At 35.1% G+C, this 23548-nt stretch overlaps 1 non-coding gene across 1 annotated transcript; it reads right to left on the bottom strand.

The window, feature by feature from the left end:
* Positions 1–5788: 5788 nt before the first annotated feature.
* LOC145044658 (small nucleolar RNA R71) lies at positions 5789–5895 on the bottom strand. Its single transcript, XR_013681604.1, has one exon. It is a non-coding gene; the product is annotated as a small nucleolar RNA R71 (small nucleolar RNA).
* Between the last annotated feature and the right edge of the window lie 17653 nt (positions 5896–23548).

A 23548-nucleotide genomic window follows, 5' to 3' on the forward strand; every position in this document is an offset into this window, starting at 1 on the left:
ATATAACAACCCAATATTTTAGATCAATATAAGTCTAAACTACAATACTATGCAAGTAATTTAAAATCATAACATCTATATAGTAAGAACTTTGAATGCTATAGGACATGTGTATATAAATTATTGTATAAACATATCTTTGAAAACCATACTCCTGTGTGTATATATATATATATATATATATATATATATATATATATATATATATATATATATATATATATATATATATATATATATCATAAAATCTACATATGAATCATTAGATTATTCATCTGTAAAATGATTCACAAGAAAAAATTCTCAAAAAAACATCTCGATGATTCATTTATACAATGATTTTGTTGTTATTCACTAAAATTATCATAAAAATGAATTTTTTCTTAATTTACTTAAAAATGAATCATAAAAATGTTTTTTGGGAATTTTTTCTTGTGAATCATCTTATAAATGAATCATCTAGTGATTCATTTATTTTGTTCGTCAAAAAAATATGTAGAAAAAAACTTCTTACCTTCCTACCAAAAAAATTTCTTACCGGATCTATATCCTATATATAATTTTTTAAAATAAAATTTATATAATTTATCCGATCCGAGTACTCACTCCACCTGGACCGGATACTCGCTAGGCCCTAATCGGATTCCTTGGGAATGCCTAGACCGAATAATCACTAAAGACGGATTTGATGGAAAAAATGATGACAGGTGGTGTTCGTCTGGCAAGGATTATGGAGGAGAATTCAGGTCGACGAGATATGGAATTTCATATCTAGGTGAAAGAGGTGTCAATCAAGATTTTTTGGTCGAAATTCGATGAATGGTGGTAAATTTTCATCTGGTTAAGGAAAGAGAGATGAGGGTTAGTGTAGGGATACGTATATGGTTGGAAGCGAACAATTGTGGCAATCAGAGACAATGTGTTAGTGTTCTTTAGAGTGTGTACGTGTTCTTGAGAGGGTGTGTGTGTTCTTGATAATGTGTGTTAGTGTGTGTGTATGTTTTTAAAAGAGATATAAGTTTGTGTGTGTGAGAGAGAAAGAGGGTTTAAATCATAAAAACCTTAATATAAATATAAATATAAAAAATTGAAGAACAAATATGAGAGAGAAAGAGAGAGAGAGAGAGAGAGTTCTTGTATTTTTCATTAACTAAAAACTTTAGTATAAATAAAAAAAAATTAGAAAAACAAATATACAAAAGTAATTATTTTTTCAAGTTGTTACGGACAAAAACAAAATAGAGTATTCAAAATTGAACCAACAATAAACCATTAATTTTTTTTTAAAGATATATATTTTTTAAAATCATAAAGACCTAACGTGTTTTTTAATCTTCTTACTAATGGATCACTTATGCAATGATAACTTAGGCCTGCCAATCGTATCTTATTCGGGTTGGCGGGTCGCAGGTTGGTGGATCAAAATACAACAACTCGAACACGACCAATTTAATTATACAGGTCTTGGATTGGAGGGTTTGGAACATAAACCCATATATGACCCGTCAACCCACTTATTTATATAATTTTATAGGCTGACAGGTTCGTGAGTCAGATTTGGGTTTGTGGGTTCGTAGGTCAGATTCCATAAATAAAATTGATAAATACAAATGAATAAATTCTTGATGCAAACATATCCGAATTTTAGACACTTAAGTCTTAAACATCCAAATGAAAATTAAAAAAATTCCTAGAAAGATGTTCAAACTAAAACATTAATACAAACGCTAAACAACAAACGTGTTGCACAGGTCAAATGGTTAGTGACATCCTATCCTAGTGTATAAACTGTATAATACTTAAGTCTTAACATATTAAAAAAAATATATACTTTTTTATTAAAATTATAAATGGGTTGGCGGGTCAACCCATATATTTTTTGAGAAACTCATATATGACGTGTTTAATAAACGGGTTGGCGGGTTTGCAGGTTGACGGGTTGAAAAACGCAACCCAAACCTGTTTGTTTTCGTATCGTGTCACAGGCCGTATCGAGAATTGATAACCTTAATTTCCTAACAACATTGCAAGAGGATTTTGATCCTAACGTGTTTTTTACTTGAAAGATGAGCTTGTTTGTTAGAAATGAATTCTTTTACTAACTAGAAAAGAAACCCCGCGTTGTGGGGTTAGAATCAGTAAAGGAAACTACATAAAAAGTCGAATTTATTAGCGTAGATGGGAGCAATGACATAAGCTATGGTTTCTTTTTGATTTGTTTACAGTTTATTATTTCTCTTTTTGTATCAGGTCCAACTGTTTAATATGCTTTTTTAGTATATATTATATGCAGTTTCTTGAAAAAGAAATGGACAAAAGAACTTGTAAACATATGCCAAAATAGCAATGTACTTTCATATAAATCATGTGTACATATTCACTAACAAAAGCATATGCAAATGATTAAAATTTCATTCTAAAATTTAATTTTATGCATATATTTCAAGTTCTTCCCAAAAAGATTAAAACCACATTTATAAAATATTCAGTAAATATCATTGTACTTTTCGAAAATCTGATTCATCCTGATTTTCTAACAAATAAATATGAAAATAGTTGAACTGAACCATTTCTGAAAACTTTGTAAACATGGAGCATTAATGTAAAAGGACTTTTATTGTAAAATTAATCTTTTTAACTTGGTAACCAAGCTTTTTACAACTTGCAGGTGAAACTTATTAGAATAATCCCAAATACAAACTTCCATTTGAAAAATCCTGAACCCATGAAAACTTATTACAAGAATCCCAAATACAAACTTCCATTTGAACAATCCAAGAACCCATGAAAACTATCCGAAATAATGTTTTCCTAGTAACCAATCATGCACATGATTGGAAAATAAAACAGTTGGTAGTGTTTCATCAATAATTAGAGAAATAATAATAAAAATCATCTTTGAGATTAAAACACCAACTTTAACAGTATTTGTTAGAAGACAACTTCCACACCTTTTCCATCTGTAAAGTTTGAGAATCCTACCAGTAACGTCTTTATAAGTTCTCCCATTCCTATTAGCTGTAACTGGAAATAAATCAATTACGAACCCCAAAACGGAACTACGTGAATAATATTGCATAACTATTATTATGATAGAAAAAACAGCCACAAGCCTGGAAAATCATCCGAATCCAAATCTCCATACACAATTAATGTTGAAGTATGCGCCTAAAATATAACATAAGAGGAGCAGAAATAAATAAATAAATAAATAAATCAGTGTTTGATTATGGGATACTCATATGAAAGAAAAAACATTCGCATTTAATTCAATGAAAGCATAAACTCTAAAATGTTTATACCTTGCGTATAACAAAGTAACATCCACTTGGCTCAATTGATCCAAATAAATCTACCTTCAAACGGCACCATTTTAACTTATTACAACACTAGTTGTGAAACCCGTATATTATACGGGTTGATTAAAACAAAATGTTAAATAGAAACGATTAAATGAGAAGCTTATTTGAATTTAAATTTGAAATAAATAAAAATTATGAGAAAAAAAACTTACAAAAAATAAATAAATTAAAATTATTGTTTAGTTATCAGACCCGTATACTAAACAGGTTAATTCTAACAAAATGTTAAACACAAAGGTTTAAACTGTAAATTTATTTGAAATTGAAATTGAAATTTAAAATTTAAAATTTAAAATTAATATCATTATGGTAGGTTTAATTTATGAAAACTAATTAATAATATATTAGAAATGGAAAATGAAATAAATGACAAGTGGAAAATAAATATATCTCTAAATTATGACAAAATGACATGTGGCAAATTGAATGAGAGAAGGACATGTGGCAAAATCATTCTTATTTATTAGGGTAGTTTAGATGCGAAGCGCATGTGGATATCGAAGCTGAAAAAAAAAAAAAACATTAAAGTGGGCCATGAAACAATTATATGAAAATTTTAGAACAAATTCCAATTTTTCCTTATACATACATCGCTTACTAAGTGCTGTTTTTCCATATCATATATCAAGTTTTGTAAGTTGATACGTAGGAATCTAACTGCAATTCAAAATAGGTAGTGTAAAGTGTCAATGCTCCACTGCATACATTACATGAAAAAAAAAATAGAAATCAATTTTCTTTTCTCGTGAAAAATAATATATAAAACTTTATTAATTCCACGATTACCTTGATATTTATGTCACCACCGTTTGCCCAATCTTGTGTACAGTTTGCATCGTAACATTTCCAGAAGCCTGTATTTAAACACCAAAATATATAACTCTTTGTCTTTTACATTTAAATAAATAAATAAATAAATAAAAACATTTTTACCTTAGTTTCAAATCTCCCATCATAGCGATGTTATTGGATAGCACCACAAACGTGTCGTTGTTCAAAAAACGTGATTGCCCTCTCATCAAAATCAAATGAAGTAGCCAGTGTGTGAATTAATTAATTATTTAAGGGTTAGTATTAGTGAATATGAACCTAACCACTATAGTTGGTAACCAATAACAATTAATATGTTACATTACTATAAAAATAACCATAGGAGTGAATTGGTTAGACCTAAACATAAACTTTTTATCAAAATTTGGTGAATTTTTACTTGTTAGTTTTTAGTTAAATCTCGTGTTAGGTGTTTTGTTTAAGTTTCTAATCTTGTAAAACTAGAGAAAAAACTCTTTATTTTTATTAATTGCTTAGTTAAAATTTATTATTAGTTTAATTTCCGTTCCCTGAGTTCGACACTCTACTTATCCATCTATACCACTAAAAGACAGGTTCACTATCTTTGTGTGCTAAATTTATAACTTAAAAGTAGGATTAAAACCAGTGCATTTTACACACATCAAGTTTTTGGCGTCGTTGTCGGGAACTGTTCAAAAATTAATCTAATTCCTAATTTTTTCGATCCTTTGTGTGAGTTTTCTGGCACAAAGTTAATTCATTTCAGTCTAATAGTCAGTAGTTAGGTTTTAGAATCTATTAAAGTTTATGTTTTTAGCTTTGTTTTTAACAAGCTACTCGCCGAGTGCATTCGCACCTACTCGGCGAGTAGCCTACTGTTTTACATTTATTTTTCTGTTTTGTTAAGTTGCATTTTTTTTTGTTCTTTTTACGTGTTTATCTTGTTTTATTTCAGGACTTTCATGACCAGAGGATCAAACACTCCGCTAGTACCCCCGTTTGAAGACCCAAAATCCGCATTGAGAAAGAACAGAGGCAAGGACGTGGAGAGCTCAAATACACCTAAGAAGTCACCTTTGTCTAACTTGAAGACTGTTTTTGGAAAGAAAAAGAGTAGCAAATTAGGAGCATCCAGCGCATCTTTAGCAAGTGAAGACCCAATCAAGGAAGACACCGAATACGACACCGAGGAGAAAGAAGAACCTACATACGGGCACGACTCCGATTCCGACGATGAGTTAGCTCTTACCATGGATAACATTGATGAAATTCTCATGGGCTAGTGGAAGAAGGGGATCCACGATGATACCGGCCCGGGACTTGTGCAACCCACAATTCCCGCTACTGCTACTTTCGAGCTAAATGGCCACATACTCGCTCAACTAAAGGAAATTCTTTTTTATGGAAAAGACCACGAAGATGCTTACAAGCACTTGGATGAAGTCAATGATGTAGCTAATTACTTCAATGTCCCAAATGTGCCTCGCGAGACCCAGCTACTTCGCATGCTCCCAGTTACATTCAAAGGTGCTGCAAAAGACTGGCTCAAGTCACTCCCTCCCGGGTTAGTCACCACATGGGCCAAGATGAAAGAAGAATTTATTGATCACTTTTGCCCACCCTCCAAAATAGCCAAGTTGAAGAAGGCCATTGCTAACTTTGAACAACAAGCTGGAGAGTCACTATATGAAGCTTGGCAGAGGTACAAGATCCTGCTAAGGAATTGCCCGCACCATGACCTTAATAGCCAACAAGAAGTCTCCATCTTCTATGATGAAGTCAATGTAACAACCAGGCAGTTACTTGACTCACAAGGCCCGCTCACAAAGAAGCCACCTCCGGTTGTGAATTATTCAATCAATTCCTTGATCACCGGGGGTGGCTTCTTTGTGAGCGGACCTTGCGAGTCAAGTAACTGCCTAGGGGTGGCTTGGGCAACTTGCTCAACAAATCAAGGCCCGCTCAAAAAGATGCCTGCTAGGGGAGCCGCATATGCAGCTACTGAAGACTTGTCAGCGGTCATGGCTATGCTAAAAACCATGGATAGGAGGATGGATAAAATGGATCAAACGATCCATGCTATTCAGGTGGGTTGTGAGAGTTGCAATGGGCCTCATCTTACTAGAGACTGCAATTTGGATGAAAATGGCAACAAAAAGGTGCAAGTTTGTTACTTAAGTGGGGACCGTTATGATGAAGACTGACGTACACCGAAGAAGGAGTGGCTCCCTTATGATGAGTACAAGAAGGCTAAGGAGGAGAAGTACAAGCAAAAGGGAAGGGGTTTTTACCAAAAAGAGGAGACGACACAAGAAAGAAAACCAAGTTTGGAAGAGATGCTCACCAAATTTATAGCTGCTTCAGAAAAGAGACACAATGATCATGATGTTGCAATCCAAGAAACAAAAACCATACTTAGAAATCAGCAAGCATCTATCTACAACATTGAAATGAAGCTTGGGCAACTTGCTCAACAAATCAACCAAAGATCACCCGGTGAACTCCCTAGTAAAACCGAAAACAACCCACGAGGTGCACACATAAACATTGTCACAACAAGAAGTGGGAAGATAATCACTCCTTTAGCACCCATTTAGAATGAAGCACCCAAAGATTTGCACCAGGAGGATGCAGAAAAATGGGACTAAAACAAAATTCTGCATAACACAGCTGCTACTCGCCGAGTCCAGAATATGGACTCGACGAGTCCATTGCAAAATTTGCAGGAAAATGTTTCTGAAAAGCCCTTTCAGCCTCCAATGCCTTACCCATCCAGAGTTAAGAGGGAAAAGCAAGAAGAGGAGTACCAGAAGTTCCTAAATCACATCAAAGCTCTGCAAATCAACATACCCTTCATTGAGGCAGTCGCTCAAATGCCAAAATATGCAAAGTTCCTCAAAGAGCTTCTCACAAATAGAAAGAAGATGGAGGAGGTGAAAGAAGTGATTCTTAATGAAAACTGCTCAGCTGCCATGTTAAACAAATTACCAAAGAAGAAAGGTGACCCGAGAAGCTTGACTTTGCCTTGCCAATTTGGCAACTTAGCCACCATCTATGCATTGGCTGATTCGGGAGAAAGTGTGAACCTTATACCCTACTCATTCTTTAAGAAATTAGATCTCCCGTAACCAAGTCCAATTCGCATGGCAATCCACTTGGCAAACAAGACTGTCACATTTACAAGAGAAATATGTGAGGACTTGTTGGTTAAGGTGGACAAGTTTGTATTTCCTGCAGATTTCATAATTCTAGACATGGAGGCGGATCCTCAAGTCCCGATCATTCTTGGAAGACCCTTCCTCAACACGGCAAGTGCTATAGTGGACATGAGAGACTCAAAGTTTACGTTACGGGTAGGAGAAGACTCAGTCACCTTTGGGGTTGATCAAGCTATGAAGCATGCAAGGAATAGTGATGACATGGCGTTCTCAATAGATATGTTTGATTAGTTGATGGAAGAGTGCGATAATGAAGATTCCAATAAGTCCACTGTCTTTGATGAAGAATTCGATGCTGAAAAAAACCTAATGGAGATCGAGAGGCTGTTGGAAGAAGCGGAATATGAAGAACTAATAAAGCAGTCTGATGCAGCTACTCAGCGAGTAGGTCCGATCTACTCTCCGAGTACAGGGGCTGAAAGGATAGAAGTCATCAATTCATCATCACACTCGCCGAGTAGCTTTCCTGTACTCGGTAAGTCCAACATGCAGAACCCAAAAACTGAGCTAAAAATGTTAATAGATCACTTGGAGTATGCTTTCCTTGAAGATGGCCATCAAAAGCCAGTTATAATAGCCTCTGACCTATCCAAATCTGAAAAAGAAGCACTAGTTCAAGTGTTAAAGAAGCGAAAATGGGCCATAGAATGGAGCATTACCGACATCAAGGGAATAAGTCCCTCTTATTGTTCACACAAGATTCACCTGCAAGAAGGAGCTAAGCCGGTTGTACAACACCAAAGAAGATTAAACCCAAACATGCAAGAAGTGGTCAAGAAGGAAGTAGTCCAGCTTTTAGATGTGGGGATCATTTACTCTATTTCCGACAGTCCGTGGGTTAGTCCGGTCCAAGTGGTGCCCAAGAAAGGAGGAATGATGGTTATAACCAACGAGAAAAATGAGCTTATTCTGACACGAACGGTAACCGGTTGGAGAGTGTGCATTGATTATCGAAAGATAAACGATGCCACTCGTAAAGACCATTTTCCCTTACCTTTTATTGATCAAATGTTAGAACGATTATCAGGCCATAGTTTCTATTGTTTCTTGGACAACTTTTCGGGTTATTTCCAAATACCCATAGACCCCATGGACCAAGAAAAGACCACTTTCACTTGCCCAAGTGGGACTTTCGCTTATCGACGCATGCCTTTTGGGTTATGCAATGCACCCGCGACATTTCAACGGTGCATGATAGCCATATTCCACGACATGGTGGAAAAATTCATGGAAGTCTTTATGGATGTTTTTTCTGTTTTTGGATCTTCCTTCCATGATTGTCTCACTAACCTTGATTTGATGCTTGCTAGGTGTGAAAAGACCGACTTAGTTCTTAATTGGGAGAAATGCCACTTTATGGTCAAGGAGGGTATAGTTCTAGGCCATAAGGTTTCCAAATCGGGAATTGAAGTGGATCGGACAAAGATTGACACCATTGCCAAATTACCACCACCAAATAATGTAAAGGGCATTAGAAGTTTTCTTGGACACGCGGGTTTTTACCGGCGTTTCATAAAAGATTTTATCTAAAATAACTAGACCTCTAACACAATTGCTTATAAAAGATGCACCATTCCATTTTACTAAAGAATGTTTAGAGGCTTTTGAACTCTTGAAAGATAAATTGACTAATGCCCCAATCATTATTGCCCCAAATTAGGAGTTACCATTTGAAATTATGTGTGATGCTATTGATTTTGCTTTAGAAGCTGTCCTTGGTCAAAGGGTTGATAAGCACTTTCGACCCATTTATTAAGCAAGCAAAACTCTAAATCCGGCCCAAGAGAATTACACCACCACTGAAAAAGAATTATTAGTTGTGGTGTATGCCTTTGACAAATTCCGCCCTTATTTAGTTTTATCTAAAACAACTATTTTCACTGACCATTCTACTATCAAGTATTTGTTTGCCAAGCAAGATGCCAAGCCGATACTGATACGATGGGTTCTATTTCTTTAAGAGTTCGATATTGAGATACACGACAAGAAGGGAATGGAGAATGTAGCAGCAGACTACTTATCGAGGCTTGAAAACCCGCAATTGCAAGAAGATAGACTTGGAGATGACTTCCTGGACGAATACATTATGGTGACCACCGGAGAAGAGCTATGGTTCGCGGACATAACTAATTATTTAGCTAGCAAATACATCCCAAAAGATCTTACCCGCCAACAAAAGAAGAAATTCTTTTCAGAAATAAAATATTACTTTTGGGATGAGCCTTATCTTTTCCGAAGTTGTGCGGACGGACTCATACGAAGATGTGTGTTCGGGAATGAAAGCCGACAAATCTTGGAGCATTGTCATAGCGGGCCCACTGGTGGACATCATGGAACACACTACACTGCTAAAAAGGTCTTTGATATTGGGTTTTATTAGCCCATAATTTTCAAGGATGCAACCCAATTTGTTAAAGAATGTGATGCATGTCAAAGAGCGGGAAACATTTCATCCCGAAATGAAATGCCACAACAAAGTATTCAAGTGTGCGAGGTGTTTGATGTTTGCGGGATAGATTTCATGGGACCATTTCCCGTGTCTTAAGGCAACAAATATATATTAGTGGCGGTGGATTATGTATCCAAATGGGCGGAGGCACAAGCATTACCCACTAATGATGCTCGGGTGGTGGTGCGATTTTTGAAGAAGTTATTCTCAAGATTTGGAGTCTCAAAAGCCCTTATAAGTGACCGAGGCACTCATTTTTCCAATGATCATCTAGAGAAGGTGTTAAGGAAATATGGGGTAACTCATAAATTCTCTACATCTTATCATCCACAAACAAGTGGGCAAACCAAAGTGACTAATAGAGCCTTAAAGAGAATCTTTTAAAGATCGGTGGGGGGAAACCGGAAAGAATGGTAGGACAAGCTAGATGATGCACTTTGGGCCTTCCAAACAGCTTTCAAAACACCTATTGGTACAACACCATATAGGCTAGTTTATGGAAAGCAATGTCATTTACCAGTGGAGATCGAGCATAAAGCTTTTTGGGCTTTAAAAATGTGTAACTTCAACATCGCGGAGCTCAAGAACAACCGGTTGATGCAAATGAATGCTCTTGAGGAACTTAGACATGATGCTTACACTAGTTCTTTAATCTATAAGGAGAAAACCAAAAGTTGGCATGATAAGAGGATCAAGAGTAATAAAGAGTTTCATGATGGGCAAAAGGTGTTGCTTTTTAATTCAAGACTAAAACTTTTTCCAGGCAAACTCAAGTCAACATGGGATGGTCCTTTTCTAGTCAAGAAAGTGTTTCCACATGGTGCTATAGAGTTAATATCAAAAGATGGTACCCCTTTCAAGGTAAATGGACATAGAGTGAAAAGGTATGAAGAATGAGTCCCAAGGAATGAAGACATAGAAGAAGGGCTGTTGCTGGAGGGAATGGCAGAAACGTAGCATGGGAGGAGTCCAGCTAATGACTCTTTCAAAAGAAGTGCTTCCGGGAGGCAACCCGCGTTTAGAGTTTGCATTTCTTTTCCCTTTATTTTCTTTTTAATTTCTTAGGCGCTGTTTTATTTTCATTATTCCTCTGAAAATATGTTTTAAATGATTGCTTGAGGTCAAGCAATGCCTAGAGTGTGGGGTGGTGTGTTAAAACATCAAAAAAATTAAGTTTTTTTCAATCTGCAAGACTTACTCGCCGAGTTCATACGCATACTCGGCGGGTACATCTTAAAAAACCCATAAACTCGCGAATGCATGGACCTACTCGGCGAGTAGGGCTTTTCTACTTGGCTAGTAGAAAACTTACACATGTAGTTTATAATCTGTACATAAGGGTTTTCACCATTCTAAACATTACCCTCATACTCGCCGTGCACATCTACTCTCAAGCCATTTCTTCCATTCTTTGTTGAATCTACATCTTTGAAGCAAAAAGGTATGATTTTTACCCTCAATACTTGTTAAAGGTTAAAGCTTTATCAAATCTTATCCCTTATTTCACCCAAAACTTGGATGTGGGGTTTCCTCAATTTTTAGGGTTTTGAATTTCATATGAATTAGGAGGTTTTAGGAAAAATTTCTTTTGGATTTGTGTTTTATAGACTTAGTACAGCAAACCCCAATGAAGAATTTGATGTTTTTATGGACCTATAATAGTTCGAGGGTAATATGGTCCCGAAGTTCTTCCCACGCGTCGAGTAGTTCTTAAACTCGACAAGTAGGTGTTTTGACAGGCCTGTATTATTGAAATTTAATTGTTGGGTGTTGTTTGTTTGTGCTTTCTTAATGTTATTTTGCAGGAACCATGTCTAGGAGAGGCCAAAATTCACGTGGGGGAAGCCAAAGAGACATCCCGTGGCTTTCTTTTCGCCAAATCACCTTTAAATCTTCACAAGCACGCGCTAAAAATAGGCTGGAAGCGTTGAAGTAGAAGGAGATCCACCTTCCTAATGCCATAAACTGGGACTGGTTGGGAAAAGTCGGGTTGGAGGAGGAATTAACACCATACTTGATAAAGGCTTGTGATGTGGGAGATTCCACCATTATTTGTGATGGATGGCTACAATTGTTCAAAATTTAACAACCGGTTTACGCGGAATTGTGTTGGGAATTCTTTGCTACCATTTCATTCTGAGGTGGTAGTGAGTATTACAATCACAATATTATTTCCTTTTCACTCGGTGGGGAGTTGCGACAATGCAGCATGGCTGAGCTTTCGTGGAGGATTGGCATTTATGACCAAAGTGCCACGCTAAATGAAGACTTTGAGAGCTTTTTGGAGCAGTGCCACAAAGACCTTACTGAAGAAGTTGTTGCTTCCACTTGCTGGAATACTATTGCCAACCGAGTGTACATTCCATCTTCCGCGCAGTAGGGCCATATTCATTCACCAGTTCACCGTCTTATTCACCGCCTTATTGCCAGCACGATCAACATGCGGAAAGACGATGATAAAGTCCCGACACTTGATATCTTCTATCTTTGGAGCATTATCACTCCTGATGTTTTCTGCAGCCTTCCTTATTGCCTGGCTAAATATCTCGCGGACGGGGAAGTCAAAGACAAAGTGACCTCCAAAATCAATGGAGGGATGTTTGTTACTAGACTCGCGAGATCATACGGGATTTTGGATTTACAGGAAGCAAGGGCATTGACCATCATTTCTCCCCCTCCTTTCAACAATACTTTATACAGGAGGGCGCGAATTGTGGAAAAATTTGGAGATTCGTATGCCATTACACATGAGGACGAGGCGGTGATTCTCGAGGAGCCGGGGCGGCGAGTGAGGCAAAGGAGCGAAAGAGTCCAAGAAGATCCACCGGTTATTCCGGTGGAGGATGAAAATGACGAGTGGAATCAAGTTGAGTACCATCAATACTTGGACGATGTTGGGAGAGGCGTAAATTACAACAATCAATCATTTGAATACCTCTTCCAATAAATGAATATCTCCCCGAGACCCGAACCCGGTTATCCTTATATTATGAATTGGCAGGAGAGGATGCACAGGAACAATGAAGACGGAGGAAGTGGAGCTGGGGGAGCTAATATGGACGAGGAGGATTGAGATTTGGTTGTTTTGTGATTTTTATTTGTTTTTATTGTGTTTGTTTTGAGACATTGTTGAACTTGGATGATCGTTTTTTTTTTAGATTTTTTGTTTTGGTTGCTTTCACTTGTGGTTGCATTTTTTTTTTCAGGTTTGAAGGTTAAGATGCATTTAGAGTCTTAAAGGGTCAAGATACAAGTGAGGAATGTTTTGAAAGAGAGTGCAACGTTTTTCTATTAAAGGTTGAGTCTGTTAGAGTCGGGAGTGATTGAGTGTGTTATTGCTGAGAAATTTAGAAGAAAAGTCACTGGATTACCCCTATGTAGCACCTCAGTCGAAGAGTGAATAAACATTAAGTTTTTCTCAACCCAGTGCCTACTCACCGAGTGCACATAAACTACTCGGCGAGTACATGGGTAAATACGCGATATTATTGCAAGTTGGCAACAAACTCGCCGAGTACACGATATACTCGCCGAGTTCAAGTACATTTTCGGACCCCCAGAGTTGTTTTGGGCATATTAATGGAAGTGTTGTTCATCTTTTTCGTGAAGATTCACTTCTGAAGGTTTCTAAAAGATTTGTCCTATATAATTGAGTCGTTTGCAAGTCTACCACACGTGACATGACACCCAAGACATGGATGAGTTGTTCCCATGTCTAAAGTCATTCAAGAATGGAGCTTAAATTGAAGAAAACCACCTTCGCACCTGCTATCCCAGGGGAGTTTGTTCCAATTCCCTCTATATTTCATGTTTTAATTTTTTTTTCATGCATAACATGCAATGGGGACATTGCATGAATTAAGTGTGGAGTGGGGAGTTGGTCACATCTTAATAAATTTAGAATCTTAATATCCTAATTTAGGCCTATTTTTAAAAAAAAATTGCATGCCAAATACACTTAGGATTTAATTTAGACAAAATTTGGTAAAAAGTAATTAGGATTCCATGTTAGAATTGTGTGAATGATTGCATGAAAACCCAAATGTTTAGTTGAACCTATATACGTTCTAGTGCATTTGTGGATTCCTTATTCCAGTGAAATCATGGGACAAAAACACGACCTCGCTTAGTTTGAAGGATGCAATATGTTTAGCATTGTGTACCAGAAATGTATCCAGGAAAATTATTATCTTTAGTCAATAAAGGTTGAAGTTGAGCGCCCCTGCTTAAGCATGTAGGGTTCTGAGTGAAGGAAAAAAGTAAGTACATGTAAAAAAAAGAGAGAGAAAATTACAAGAAAAGTTTGAAGAATTTTTGGAGCATCAAAGTTAAATATGAAAGATCAAAGATTCGAGGAGAAAAAAATCTAAAAGTTGAAGATACCAAAAATCAAACAACAAGGTGGTGAATTCAAGGAAATTAAAGATCAAATGTCAAAAAATAAAGAATTCAAAACGGGCTCCATAGTGGTATCCAAAAGTTGTAATTTTTTCTAGATTATGTATGCTTTGGTTGCTCAAACAAAAATACCTTGAGGTTAAGAGGTTTTCTGGGGATGGATTCAAAGGGATGCATAAAGTGAGCATTGTTCGGAAAAAGTGGGCGAACGTTTATGAGGATTGTGAGTATTTGGAGTATGGGGGGTTATTAGGAAAATTTTAGACACAAACGCATGTGTTGCGGCCTTGGCATAATGGTTGGGTTCGATTGGAGTTGTCCTATGCGATTCTAATGTGCTAAAATTTAGTTTTGCTTGGGGACAAGCAAAAGTCAAGTGTGGGGTATTTTGGTATTTGCATAATTAGCCATATGTTTAGCATATATTTTTATTCATTTTAGCTAATTATGTGCATAATATGGACAAAAGGTACTTAATGATGCTTAAATTATGTTTTCAGTCCAAGAGACAACTTTGGAGCAAAAAGAAGTAAGGAGGAGCAATTAAAGACCAAAGGATGAAGAAAAAGGAAGTATAACACATCTACTCGGTGAGTCCACGCATCTACTCGGTGAGTTCGTAAGAATGTTCCCGAAGAAAAGTAAAAAATCCTTGCCGTACACGGATTCCATGCATCTACTCGGCGAGTCCACGACCTACTCGCCGAGTAGCCACTGTTTTGTGATAACTATAAATAAGGAGTATTAATTCGAATTAAAGACTTTTCTGGCTTCCTTGGAGATAGAGTTACGATTGGAGAAACCCCTGAAGACCTGAAGAACCCTAGTCTTTGATCTTTTGAAGTTTGGAAGCGAATTAGGTTATATTTTCCACTTAATCTAGGATTGCATTATGTTTAGTTTAATCAAATTCGTTTTTTAGCCTGCTTTTCTTGTAATCATGAGTTGAAACTCAGATGGTTTCTGTTTAGGAAGAACCTAATTACTCCTATGATTTAATTGATATTTTTGTTAATTGTTTATTGGTGATTTCATTAAATTAAGTTTGTTAAAGAACCTAACACATTGATTACAACTATTTTTTGTTAATTGGAAGACAATTAAGCTGCATGAACATCTCTTAGTTGTTAATCTCATATGTTTATGTGACTACTTTATCAACTAGGAATAATGAACATGAAACTACAATTAATAAGAGAATAGGTAAATTAATGTGTGAGCTTGTTTGAGAAACCAACAAACAAGAGGTTATCACCCATTTGATTAGCCAATTACAAATCTTATTTAATCCAAATAATTGAACTAGGGAATTAATTAGTTTGAACAATTGGCCACTGTGTGAATTAATTAATTATCTAAGGGTTAGTATTAGTGAATATGAACCTAACCACTACAGTTGGTAACCAATAACAATTAACATATTACATTACTATAAAAATAACCATAGAAGTGAATTGGTTGGACCTAAACAGAAGCTCTTTATCAAAATTTGGTGAATTTTTACTTGTTAGTTTTTGGTTAAATCCCGTGTTAGGTGTTTTGTTTAAGTTTCTAGTCTTGTAAAACTAGAGAAAAAACTCTTTACTTTTATTAATTGCTTAGTTAAAATTAGTTATTAATTTAATTTCCGTTACCTGAGATCGACACTCTAGTTATTCATCTATACCACTAAAAGATAGGTTCACTGTCTTTGTGTGCTAAACTTATAACTTAAAAGTAGGATTAAAACCAATGCATTTTACACACATCAATATATATATATATATATATATATATATATATATATATATATATATATATATATATATATATATATATATATTGATGTGTGTAAAATGCATTGGTTTTAATCCTACTATATAGGGTTAGGTTCATGTGGGACGGCCTAATTTTGTGAGACCGTGAGACGCATTTTTTTTTATTTTTTTTAGTTAATTCAAATTCCAAAAATTATATTTAAAAAAAGAATTTTTAGATTTTTCAATTTATTTTGCATTTTAAAATTATTTTTTAGAATATCTACAGTGTAATATTCTATTAGAATATTTCACGTATTTTTAAAAAAAAAACGGATTTTTTTAGTTAATTCAAGTTCCGAAAATAATATTTAAAGAAAGAATTTTTGGATTTTTCCATTTATTTTTCATTTTAAAATTATTTTTAGATTTGGTCTCACGGTCTCACAAAATTAGAATGGTCTCAAACGAACCTGAACATATATATATATATATATATATATATATATATATATATATATATATATATATATATATATATATATATATAGGCCTAGGTTATTCTATTCAAACTAATTATTGTGTTATTGTATGCATAAATATGGTCCAATCGTTTTACTTAGTTTAAGAAAGTGATTAATACATATGTTTGAATTAAAAATAATCGAAAAATACCATCTAACTTAACTAGAAGGGTATTTTAGTCGATTCACATAGATTTAATAAAGGAAGTTTGCATATTTTAAGGGATCATAGATTCTATTAATTTTAAAAATCTGATTTTACGAATATATTCAAAAATAAAAAAATTCTTGAACCATAAACTAATAAGAATATTCTTTAACATATTTTTCTTGTAGAATAACAAATTCTCGAACCAGCAACTGAAAAATTAAAACAAAAATTATATTAATTCTTATAGAATACATGTAACAATTGCTAAGAATTACCTTTATTGTTAATGAATAAAACTAAAAAACTTTCAAATAACATAAAAATCTAACAAGTACAATAATTTATTCTAAAAGAATAATGTTGCTAAGAGGCGTCGTTCAAATTTCGTGGTCCGTTCTTCAAACATCAACTTCTGTCAAAACAAAACCAAATTGTAGTTTAAATTCCAACAGAATTGGAAATCATGATTCCATTCCAACAGAATTGGAATTCATGATTCCATTCTAACACTATTGGAATTCCCTGCCCGAAAACCCCTTGGTGTCCCGAATCTTGTCACGAAGTTCCCTACCCGAAGTTCCCTCAAATTATTAAATAACGCTGCTTTGATCATCAATAAATCATTAATCACGTTTTATGACAACTTATTCTCACAACAGGACACAAGATAAATCTTATACAGTAGTTTCCTCGAATAATCAAAGGCGACCATTTCAATCATCAAACAATAATGATTCATAACAGTTGATAAAGACGAGATAAATCAGATCTAAAGATTAATCGAATAAATTTAAATTGATGTAATACTACGACGAATTCCAAAAAGGAAATCCAAAAACTATGATAATTGTTATAACAAGATTCAGATTTCGTATGAACAACGGTTGTCTAATTCACCAATAACAATGCTTATTAATCATTAAAACAACAAAAATAACTTAATCGATTTATAAACAAGTAATTGGAGATCCATCCATAACGAAAACCTCCGATTAACAATCAAATAAACATCAATCAACGTGAATCAATATAAGAGAACATAATCAAACAACTAGTAAAGAAAGTTGCAAAAACAATCGAACTGAGAAATTTAGCAAAATTATCGATCAAAAGAGATAGATAAGAAGAACTGTCTAGTGTTTTCGATTGTGGCCGAGAGATGAGCGATTGAGAGAGAAAGAGAGAGGCGGCCAATCGGAGATATTTATATATCATTAATCACGAATCCGATAGTCGGTCGACGTGCTGGAGTTGGAGATGGCGATGGCAATCGATTTTTGTAGAACTCAAGATCGATTTTATAGTCCATTCTAATTTTGCAGATAGGGAACGGGATTTAAATTGGAGAGATTAGGTCAATACCATGATTATAGGGATTAATTTTGGAAGTTACTAAACAAATTACTAAATTACCCTTATTTATTTATTTAATTATTTATTTTTTTGTTTAATTTTGATTGGCTCACATTTATGCATACAATAACACAATACTTACTTTAAACAAATGAACCTATATATATATATATATATATATATATATATATATATATATATATATATATATATATATATATATATATATATATATATATAATAATAATAATAATAATAATAATAATAATAATAATAATAATAATAATAATAATAATAATAATAATAATAATAATAATAATATGAATGGGCAACTATTGTACGGACGTGTGGATAATGTTATTTTATGAGAAGTACTAAGAGAATATGTTATTTAGTAACGTGAATACATTCAATCTCACAGAACTATTGTTATTTTAATGGATTCTTACTAATTCTAATTCATTTTTGTTCTCATGCATCGTTTTTTATTTGTTTTCATTCTTACAGAATACGACTTAATAAACATCCTGATAACATTCTGACTGAATAAGAATAATTAAAAAAAAAATCTATAATAACCTTATAGACGATTTAGTTAGTGAAAATGCGTAATAATTAAAATAATTATATAAGATTGAATATATTCATATTATCAAATAATATATTTTCTTTTTCATATTCACATAATAGCATTGTCCACACGTCCGCACAATAGATGTCAATCCAAAATTGAACATCGCTATATATATATATATATATATATATATATATATATATATATATATATATATATATATATATATATCCATATTCTAATAAAAGAATAGTTTTTATTATCTTTTTGATATGTGTCATCATATTAGGCCTCATAAGTAATACATATTTTATTTTTCTTTTATCATATGCCATTCAATTATGTATTCCAATTAATACATGACACTTGTCATCTTATTGATTTTCCATTCAAAATTTAAATTTTAAAATTTCCACTCTAATTAATTAAATTAACAACATTAAAATAAAAATAAAAATAAAATTAATACAAATTATAAAATGATATAATTTTACATATTTATTTAAATCAATGATTATAATTTTATATAACAATAAAATCTTTTAATTAATAATTTATTTAAAATAATTTATTAATAATTTTGTATTTTTATTATTAAAGTTTAATTAATTTTGTAATCTTGATTCTCACAAGTTATATATATATATATATATATATATATATATATATATATATATATATATATATATATATATATATATATATATATATATATATAATAGTATTTTGTGATATATTGAAAGAATAATCGTAACGATAATATTTGTATATTAAATAGGGAAAATCACTAATCTAGCAAAAATCATTAATTATCTATCCAAAATTAATCAAAAAAAATAATAATAATAATAACCAAAAGTAGCCCATGAAATAGTAAATTGGTTAGGGTTGATTACGGTCAACGTTAACAAATTAGCCAAAACTACCCATAATATATAATGTTTTATTTTTCAGTTTAGGTTACTTTTTACTCATTTTCCTTCTATTGTCTACTATTTTCTCTCAATGAAGCATCCGAAGAATAACGAAATACGTCAATTTTTTTTATCAAAGTTTTACCGTATTGTTGATTAGAAGTAATTTTTTTGTATATGTGGATAACTTTTTTTTTTTTTTTTTTTTGAAAAAACCCGAAAAAAATTAAAAGCGTAGGTTTCGTATGAACCTACAGATTTTTTTTGTTTTTTTTTTTAATTTCGTTGTAACCTGTAAGAAATTATATATATATATATATATATATATATATATATATATTATGATTTCCTGATTTTTTTCAAAAAACTTGAAACAAAAATTAACGAAAGCATAGGTTATTTGGAAAGCTACAGTGTACAACCATTTAATGCACAATTGTGCATTAAATGGTTGTACACCGTAGGTTTCCTTAAACCTACGGTTTTTTTATTACTTATTTCGTGTGTTTTTTTTTTTACCTGAAATCAAAACTGAAAATCATAATCACGAAGCTTAGTGAGTTCCCATTTCATAACATATAATCACATACCGCTAGGCATATTTGGGTCCCCGCCTACCCTATCAGGCATATCTGGATGCCCGACCTATCCTGGAAAGCATATCTAGGTGCCCGACCTACCCTGTCAGGCATATCAGGGTGCCCGACCTACCCTGTCAAGCATATCTGGGTGCTCAACCTACCCTGTCAGGCATATATTGGTGCCCGACTTACGGGGTATATTTCACCCCTACCACTACCACATAATAACATAGCATACAAGCACATAAATGTCAATAGATAGTAGCATACCAAACAATTATAACAAAGACAATCATCTCTACTCTAAACAACTACTCGTAGGACGACATTGACGCCGTCGACCCACTTATACAGGGAAGGAAACTCACCTCGAATACTGCAAAGTAGTTGAACAATCCCCGACTCCGAATATCAACCCAACTCAATCCCCTAAACATAATAGATTTCCTTAAGTACCCCTTTATACTCATAACCCCTTAAGGGTCAACTTTGGTCAAAGTGAAAGTCAAAGTCAAGCCAAAGTCAACGCTTTGAGTAGACTTAACTCGCCTGGTTTGCTCTTCAACTCATCGAGTTTTCATGAATCACAGAATCATGATATCACGATCCAACTCGTCGAGTTTTCCTCCAACTCGTCGAGTTCTTCCTTTTTAACAGAATCGAGACTTCTCACTACAACTCGTCGAGTTCTTCCATGAACTCGTCGATTTCTCCAGTCTGTTAACCCTTCTTAATATTATTCTTTAGATCTACACCCTATACTCCAGATCTAGACTGGAAAAGCCTCTAGAAGAGATTAAGCTCAAACCCTAACCCAAAAGGCCAAAGTCTTAAATCAAAAACCACCAAGACCACAAGATAGACCATGAGGTCATAGATCTGGACTCTAGGGACTAAAAGTTAACGTAAAGTTCTAGCTTTCCCTACATGCGTGGCCATTAGAAACTCCAAAAGGCCAAAATGATGGTCTAAAGGTTTCATGGGACTCCCATGGACATAAAGTTGCTACCTTTATTTCATGAAAACCTCTCAAGACCCTAGATATAAAGTGTTAACCCATTTGGGACTTCCAACTTCCAAGGACCATAATATTTGGACAAAACCAAACAAAATAACCTAAAAGAAGATCTAAACAACTACAAGGCAAGGTTCAAGCTTTATACCAGAGAAGTGTGGTAGATAAGGCAAGGATTATAGATCTATAAGCTCCTTATTGTGTCTTCAAGCTTTTCCTTCTTCCAATGGCTTCAACACACACCAAAAACACCTAAAATGGCTCACAATCACTCAAAGTAATTTAAGGTTTTGAGATTTAGGGTTAGGACAGTAGAGGGTGGAAAATGAGGCCAACGCCTTGGGGTTAAGGTGGTTAAATAGGGTGAAAAACCCTAGAATTAGGGTTTCAATTTATCCAGCCAACTCGTCGAGTTGAGACCTCCAAACTCGTTGAGTTGGTCACCAAAACACACGGTCCAAAACATCACTACTTGACGTATTTGGGGTGTCTAACTCATCGAGTTGCTATATAACAATGAATAATTATAAGTTAAATACATACCAGGAACTAGGCGTTACAATTCTCCCCATCTTCTCTCAGACTTCGTCCTCGAAGTTTGCTGTCTCAAATAACCGTGGATAATGCTCCCTCATCTTCTCCTCTGGCTCCCATATCCACTCTGACCCTTTGTGGTGGAGTCATTGCACCTTCATTAACTGCAGAACCTTGTTCCTCAAAGGTTTTGTCTTCCAATCCAGAATCGCCACTGGCTTCTCAACATAGTTCAGGCGGTCGTCCACCTTAATATCCTTTAAAGGTATAGTTACAGAGTCATCCACTAAGAACTTCTGCAGCTGGGAGACATGAAAAGTGGCTTGGATCTGACTAATCTCGACCGGTAGATCTACTCGATACGCAACCCGGCCTACCCGAGCAAAAACATTGAACCTAGATGGGGCCCAGCTTGCTCTGCTTCCTTAACCGGATGACACCATTCCAAGGTGACAACTTCGAGAGAACCATATTCCCTACCTGAAACTCCAGGTCCGACTGTCGCTTGTCGGCATAGTTCTTTTGTCGACTGTGAGCAGACTGGAGCCTACTCTGGACCTGCTGGATCATCTCAGTAGTCTTGAGTTCCACTTCAGTACTCCTCATGACTCTTTGACCGACCTCGCCCCAATAGATTGGGGTCATATATTTTCCTCCTGTAGAGCATTTGGAAGGGAGGTTGGTCTATGCTAGCATGATAACTGTTGTTATACGAAAATTCTGCTAATAGAAGATACATATCCCAACTCCCAACAAAATCTAATACGCACGCACACAACATGTCCTCTAGAGTCTGAATCATCCTCTCACTCTGTCCATCCGTCTGCGAGTGGAAAGTTGTACTGAAATGGAGACGAATACCCATCTCATCATGAAACTGCTTCCAAAATTTGGAAGTAAAGCGAACATCTCGGTCTAACACAACCAAAACCGGCACTCCATGCCGAGCCACCACCTCGTGGACATAAATCTCGGCTAGCTTCTCTGCTGATATACTATCCTAGATCGGGATAAAATTTGCGCTCTTGGTCACCCGATCCATGATGACCCAGATAGAATCTACCCCTTGTGTGGTCCTGGGAATCTTTGTGATGAAATCCATAGTAATTTCTTCCCATTTCCACACAAGAATCTCCAATTGCTGCGTCTTGTCGTTAGGTCGCTGATGCTCAACCTTGACTTTCCTGCAAGTCAATCATCGTTCCACAAACCAAGTTATATCCCGCTTTATGCTGGGCCACCTATAATCAGAGTGAAGATCATGATACATCTTCGTCGCCCCGGGATGAATGGAGATTCTTGACTTGTGAGCCTCCTCCATCAGAAGCTGGCGTACACTACCCCAGTAAGGAACTCAGACCATACGATGCAGGGTCAAAAATCTATGACTGTCGTAGTCGAAGAAAGCCACCTATCCTATAATCTGCTCACACTCCTAGCGTTCTTCCTTTATACCCTTGACCCGAGCCTCCCATAACTGTTCCAACAACCGAGTAGTCACTGTTATCCTCAGGCATACATCCCTTATCGGAGTCGCGACTCCTTTGTGGGTGAGAACATTGGCCGCCACATTGGCCTTCCCCGGGTGGTCGAAAATCTCGCAATCATAATCCTTCACCACATCCAACCAACATCGTTGCCTCATGTTCAGATTTGGCTGATCTATCAAGTATCTCAAGCTCTTGTGGCCCGCGTAGATAGTACAACGGACCCTATAGAGGTAGTGTCGCAAAATATGGAGGGCAAAAACAATTGTCCTCAACTCCAGGTCGTGTATTGGGTAATTCCCCTCGTAAGTCTTCAGCTGCCTCGAGGTGTAAGTGATGACGTGCCCTCTCTACATCAACAATGCGCCTAAGCCCGTGATAGACGCCTCACAATACACTATGAAATCCTCAATGCCCTCTGGCAGGGTCTATTGGGTTATGAGCATTCTAACACTCCTAT

The sequence above is a fragment of the Lactuca saligna genome, chromosome 4, assembly GCF_052625555.1.
Source record: "Lactuca saligna cultivar CGN05327 chromosome 4, ASM5262555v1, whole genome shotgun sequence".
NCBI classification, from domain to species: Eukaryota; Viridiplantae; Streptophyta; class Magnoliopsida; order Asterales; family Asteraceae; genus Lactuca; species Lactuca saligna.